The following is a 7,311-nucleotide window of genomic DNA, read 5'->3' as shown; positions in this document are numbered from 1 at the left end:
TTTTTTTGAATTTATTGTTAATTAAGTGTTTTGATAAGGAGAATTGGCTAAGAAGATGAAAAAGTCATTTTTTTTTTATTAATTATGACCCCGTGCACAACAGGGATCACACAGTTCAGAAGATGTCATGGACAAAATCTAGCATCAGTCTTAGCTTCAATGCTTCATAACATCACAAAGCAAACTACAGCTAACATCCCAGTGTCAGATAAATGTCTGATGTACAAAACCAACTGTGTGAGTCATGAAACAGAGAAAACTACTTCAGTAATTATCTCATGTCCTGACAAAAGCATTGCAGGTACAGAAGTAGTTAGTAAATCATTTCTAGATATAATTTATGTTGATATGACATGTAAACACTAGTCATGATCTTTGACCTTAAAAACACATGAAGGTAATTAGTGCTGTTTGTCTTTGCAGGGCAGCGCAGGCCTATCTGCTGTCTGAGGTACATGACGTAATGTAATGTTAGTGCACACACTCACTCCCACAGCAGTGTTAGAGAAAGCTGCTGAAAAACAGAAGTTTGAACTCCAGTCCTCGCTCCTCGGTGCATTTGAGGACAGCCTATAAGCCGCTCTTCATGCTCTCCCCTGCTTTGCATTTTTGTAAATGTCTGTGGTTTACACTCATGTGACATTAAGATCCTCTGGAGGGATGCTTTGAGAGGAAGAATACTCTCTTTTAACCCCCGGGCTCGGCCACAGCGGCTAATTCAGGCTCATACAATACAATTCAATGTGATAAGTGCTCTTAATGCTTTGCACATGCTGCCATGTTAGCAAGACAACCACTACTGTGACAGTTTGCTGCTCAGAAAGAAATCGTTCCCACATCCAGGGGCGGACTTGGTGATTTGGGGGTCCGAGGCAAAGGCAAGTGTGGCCCCCTGCATCTGTAAAGGAATGATACATCAAAACCATGTCCTGATGCTGGTCATCGTCCTCCTCATCTTCATCATCATTTTGCCTTCTAGCAGAACAGAGGTTGGCAAATCAAGCCTGTTCTACTACGGTCCTTGGTCCTGGAACAATTTGCAGGCCAATCTCAAACTAGAGACCCTTATCTCTTTAAATGATTTTAAACTTAGAATAATGGAAGTGGTCACTGTTAGCTGCAGTTGCTTCAACTAACAAACACATGACTAAATATTGCTGCCTTGTTTTTGTTTATGCACTGTATTATGTAATGTATTCTTGTCGTACCTATTGTTGCCATTGTGATTTGATGTTGTTGTCCTGTTATGTGTTTGATGCTGCTATTTGACCCTGTCTTGGCTAGGTCTCACTTGTAAAAGAGGTTTTAATCTCGATGTGACTTCCTAGTTAAATAAAGGTTATATCATGATCACTATTTCTAATATTTACTTCCCCTTGGCTCTGAGCATCAGTTGGCACAGCAACACAATCACCATCTTTGTTGCTGTTGGTGCCGGCGGTGCAGCTAACGTTTGATTTACTAGAGTTGATTCTTTGATGAAAAAAGCTGTTAACAAATATTTTATTTTCCTTGTTTGTCTGAGCCACTTGCGTAGCTTTGATTCATTTTTATTTTTACTTCTCGTGCATCAGCTGCTACAATGGCGAGGAAAACAAGCTTGAAGTCCTCAGGCAGCACAGAGAAGGAAATACAGACAAAATCACTGTGAGGGAAACAGATGGATGGAAAACTGAGGGCTGGCAGATTGGGCAAATAATTTTCATTCTTTTCATAGCTGAAAAACTTACAGCCCATTTGAATTAGTTTGCTTTTCATATGTGGAGCCACTTGGGAGCGTCTGAAACATTCAGACAAGCAAATTTGCTCTTGTTGTGCTTCCACTGCTTTCTCTCTTTCTTGGGCTCCTTCTTCTTGCTCTTGTGCTTCTTCTTCTTGTTCTCCCTCCTCTTCATCTTCTTCTGCTTGCTCTTCTGCTTCTTTTTCTTCTCTGTCTTCTGGCTCGTGTACTTGTGCTTCTTTTTCTTCTTCTGCTTGCTCTTCTACTTCTTTTCTTTTCTTTGTCTTCTTGCTCGTGTACTTGTGCTTCTTTTTCTTCTTCTGCTTGCTCTTCTACTTCTTTTCTTTTCTTTGTCTTCTTGCTCGTGTACTTGTGCTTCTTTTTCTTCTTCTGCTGCTGCTTCTTCATCATCATCATCTTGCTCTTGAGCTTCTTCTTGCTCTTGTTCTTGTTCTTCTCATCTGCTTCTTCTTTTCTTCTTCCTGTCCTCCTCCTCCAACTTATTTTTTAATTCCACTTCTTCTTCTTTTTGCTCCTCACTCTTGCTCTTGTGCTTCTCTCACGCTGCTTCTTCTTCATCATCTTCTTCCTCTTCTTCTTCCCCTCCTCCTACATTTTTGTTTCTTCTACTTCTTCTTCTCGCTCCTCTATCTATACTGCCTGTTGGTCAAAAAACCTCTGAGCTATAAGCCCAGCCAATAATGTTACCAGTCTGTTTCCTCCCAAAAAAGAAGAATAGGAAGTCCACTCATCTTCAGTATTAGTATTCTTTATTTCGACAGTGGGGAAGCAGAGCAGGTGAGACAGGAGAGAAGGTCCTGGTGGGATCTGATCCGAGGTCAGTAGGGGAACTCGGACAGGAAGAACTGGACTGTCTGTGGGCTCCGGTCCCAACATGGCTTCCAAACACACGGTCCATATCGATGCCACCTGGACGTTTTGTGCGCTGGTGACATTTAACACTGTGTGTGTATTGTGCTTTTAAACGGCGAGGTGTTGTGTTACGACCAGAGCCTTTTTCCTCTCTTTTGTATGTGTGTGTTTGTAAGAGCGAGACACAGAGGGGTTTGGTGTTGGGGCGAGAAAGAGAGAGGGAGGGAGGGAGAGAGAGAGAGAGAGAGAGGGAGAGGGAGAGAGAGAGAGAGAGAGAGAGACAGAGAGAGATATTTCTTATGTAAACAGTATATGGCTGCTGTATTATATGTACAACTGACCTATAGTAGAAGTAGCAGCAGTTGAGAGAGAGAGAGAGAGGGAGGGAGAGAGAGAGAGAGAGAGGGAGAGAGAGAGGGAGAGAGAGAGAGAGAGAGAGGGAGAGGGAGAGAGAGAGAGAGAGAGAGAGAGAGAGACAGAGAGAGATATTTCTTATGTAAACAGTATATGGCTGCTGTATTATATGTACAACTGACCTATAGTAGAAGTAGCAGCAGTTGAGAGAGAGAGAGAGAGAGAGGGAGAGAGAGAGAGGGAGAGAGAGAGAGAGAGGGAGAGGAGAGAGAGAGAGAGAGAGAGAGAGAGAGAGAGAGAGGGAGAGAGAGAGGGAGAGGGAGAGAGAGAGAGAGAGAGAGAGAGAGAGAGAGAGAGAGAGAGAGAGAGAGAGAGAGAGAGAGACAGTACCTGACACTGCGGCTGCCTCCACTCAGTAAACTCCATCCTGTCACAGTATATTCACTCTGTTACAGTGAATGGAAAATGTCGGAACAAAAAGCAGAGATAACCTTTATTTAACTGATTTCATTCATTCATGGGTACAAAAAACTTCTATTTCAAAATGCTATATCAACATTTTGGGGACAAAAAAAAACCCCAAACCCCCATAAATCATCAACCATTCATCATTCAGTATCTCTGAAACGACCCAGACTGTGAAAGTGTTAGCATTTTCTCAAGCAAGGACTTATATTATCAACAATAACTACTTAAGATTTTCCGCTATCAGTAACTTTCAAAGACAGACAGTTTTATTGAAATAGAAACATTCTGTATTATTCATTTTGATCAAAACAGAAACAAATGAATCCTGCTGCACCCTACATGTTGCCTGGTGGATTATATGAATGGCGAATTGTAGAGCGGCTTCTAAAAATGAGAAAAAGTCTCGAGTCATATTTTATGGGGTTTGTGTTTTTGCCGACAGCTAAGCAAGGTATACAGAACGGCCAGAGCCAGATTTCAGCGTGACGTTCTCTGCATATGAGAGAGAACAGAACGCATCGGGGGTAAGTTGACAGGGAAAGGGTTTTAAGTTGTTTTTAAGTTGTACATTTTTCAAGTTCAAGTTCATTTTATTTATAAAGCACACTGAAAAACAACAACTGTCGACCAAGGTGCTGTACATGTACACACAAAATCAAATAATAATGATGAAAATAAAGATCATACGGAATCAAAAGCTACAGAAAAGATATGGGTTTTAAGGTGCCAATAGAAGGGGCAAAGCCTAATACTGGGGGGTAGAGTGTTCCACAGTCTAGGGGCCACAGCAGAAAAAAGGCACAATCCCCTTTACGCTTCAGCCTAGACCGTGGAACAGCTAAAAGCTTTAGGTCAGTGGACCTGAGAGACCTGCAGGAAACGTGGGGATGTAGGAGATCGGAGATATAAGACGGGGCGAGACCAGTGAGGGCGATCAGGGAGCCAATGAAGGGAGGCCAGAACAGGGGAAACGTGGTCTCTGTTTTTGGTGCCAGTGAGAAGCCTGCAGGCGGGACAGGGAAGACTGACTGATACCAGTATACAAGGAGTTACAATAGTCGAGGCGACAGGAAATGAATGCATGTAAAACTATTTCTAGGTCGTGAAAAGAAAGGAAGGACTTGACTTTGGAAATGGCTTAGCTGCAGGAAGCTGGATCTGACTACTGAGTTGATCTGTTTATCAGAGTTAAGGTCAGAGTCGATTCACAATTGCATAAAATTAGATTGTCTTTATATTGAAAATACCGTTATATAAACACATGACTTTCCATATACCAGTTGTTTATGTTCCAGTAAACTAGATTATGCTATGTGAGCATCAAGCACACCCTCCAAAAACACGTCCGCTTTGACACAATCCAGGTGAAATTGCTGAAAATAGGGCGTTCCACATTTTCTGGGGTTGTTGAAAGGCATTTTGGAAAATGCAGGAAATCACTAGAAGTAGACGAGGCAGGTTGAGGGAAAGTGTGTTCACCAAAAAAGTTAATTACAACATTTAATCACCGAATGACTCCAGACACCACAGATTGAAGCGGATCTGAGGAGGGATTTTGCCTTTACACTGCAAAACATCTCCATCTTAACAAGTCATTTAGTCAATTATTGAGTCCTAAAATTGCAATTTTCTTAAAATAAGTGAAAAAATCTGCCAATGGGGTTTGATAATTTCACTTGTTTCCAATGCAAATCAACTTGTTTCAAGAATTTTGTAGAGTAGTGCAGTGATCTGCCTTATTCTGACTTGTTTCAACATATTTGATCGTTTACCGTATATCCTGGAGATTCATATGATTTATGAATATTTGTTGTACCAGTTTACTAAATACTATTATGTAACTATATATCAGTAATTGTATTTTCATTATTGTTACTACTTTAAATGAACTCTATAACCTTGGTGAGATTTTGATACACGCTCATCTTGGGCTTTTTAATCATCTGCACATGTACAATTCTTTCCCTTTCTTTCTTTAGTTCTCTTAATGTATTATTAATATATTTTTTATTATGTATAGCCTATATATTTTTTGTTTATTTGTTTTAATATGTGCAAATAATCTAAATTAAAACTAAACTATTGACGCTCATTTCTAGAAAATTCCTGAAACAAGTGAAGCTGCATTGGAAACAAGTGGAGTTGGTTTAAGAAAAATAAGATTTGAAGGCTGAATATGGGACTAAAATTATGTTTTTTTTGCAGTGTGACATTACTGACGAAGGTGAGAACCACTTCCCGTCCCCCTGTCTTCTGGGCTGATCCTCCTCTCCACACTGTAACTCTCTGACAGAGGAGACTCATGGTGTAACATTACCACCCAGTGGACAAAACTCTCAGCCTGTATAGCTCTGCAGCTCATGATGTTCTTATCTATAGCCACAAATATTCATCCCAGGCCGGAGAGCGCTGGTTTCTGGTTTCTGGTTTCAGGTCGACTTCCAAGGAAATGCCAGAGGCTCACAGTCTGTTGTTCTCGGCATGTTTCTCATATCTCAGCCAGTCCCACGAGATTAAAAACAAAACTATAGTTATCATCAATAGTGTGGTGAAACAAAACCACACTTTTTTTTTTTTTTTTGCCTTTGTCGATGTGTAACATTTCATGAAAGGGAGCCTTGTACAGGAATTATATCTCGTACCGCGTTTACCGCATTCCAACATAGCAAAAAATCACTATAATATCTGTATCATGTTCCTGTGGGACTTAATGGAGTGTCTGTCAGTAGTGACTTTATTATATCCTGTGGTATTTTATCTCCTATAAGATTCCCATAGGGATTTATAGTGTATCAGTGGCACTAAATGGTGCGTTTATAGTGGCCTTATTGTACTATTGTACTAGAATAGTATGCATTTTATTATGTTTTTTTGTAAAGGGAAAAATACTGGAAGTTAGGCTATTCTGCCTTCAAAATAAAACCATAAAATCTGTCACTGTTGAAGAAAAATCTGAATTATTTGAGTGTACATAACATCAAAAAAAAAAAAAAAAAAAACACTCAGTGGAGTCATTACATCATTAGTGGGGTCTGAATCTTAAGCTGTAAAATTGATTCTGAAAGGATTACATTCTGTTATGATGCATGGTACAGGCTATTTCCTGATGAAAAGTGCCTTGAGGATGGCTACATTCAAGGCTAAAAAAATAATAGCCTATTGCCTAACTTAAATGTAAAAAAAACATACAATAAAACTTAAAAAGGTGTCTATTATCAAGAAAAACAAAACTGTGAAGGAATCCAGAAGCAACCACCAGTGAAATGCTCTGCGCTTACTATGTAGGCTACTGAATGTACAGCTGTCAATCATACATTGTGCCACTGCTAAAATCAACTTTTTTAAAACGGTAAACATCCTTCCAAGCTGTCTGATAAATGTTCTGTGATTGAACCTTTCTTTGTGTATTTCTTTCGGCCCAATATATCTGGCATATATCTGACAATATGTGAAAAGGACTGTTTGGGGGACAAATCATTGGTATTTTCCTTTACAGAATCCTTCTAAAATATATTTTTATTTATTTTCACTTCAGTTTTCTTATTTTTTCTTTATTTTCTCGTTGTATCACTCAAGGAGTGTTGCAACATATTTTCACAACAAAGTTGAAGATTCAGATTAATTTTTCTAGATTTATTTTGAATGTTATAACCAGAAGTCCTATTTCAATTCTGGCTGTCATGGTTTTATTTTGAAAGCTATGACCGGAAGTTTTATTTTAATTCTATTTTTCGTGATTTTATATTGAAAGTTGTGACCGGAAATCCTCTTTTAATTCTATCTGTCATGACTCTTATTTTGAAAGTCATTACCGGAAGTCACACTTTACATTATTCTGGCTAACTTGACACTGGTGACTGGACAGCCGGAGGAGGATCAGCCCAGAAGTCATGACA

Source organism: Centroberyx gerrardi, chromosome 3, assembly GCF_048128805.1.
Source record: "Centroberyx gerrardi isolate f3 chromosome 3, fCenGer3.hap1.cur.20231027, whole genome shotgun sequence".
NCBI lineage: Eukaryota > Metazoa > Chordata > Actinopteri > Beryciformes > Berycidae > Centroberyx > Centroberyx gerrardi.
This window is presented reverse-complemented; position numbering follows the sequence as displayed.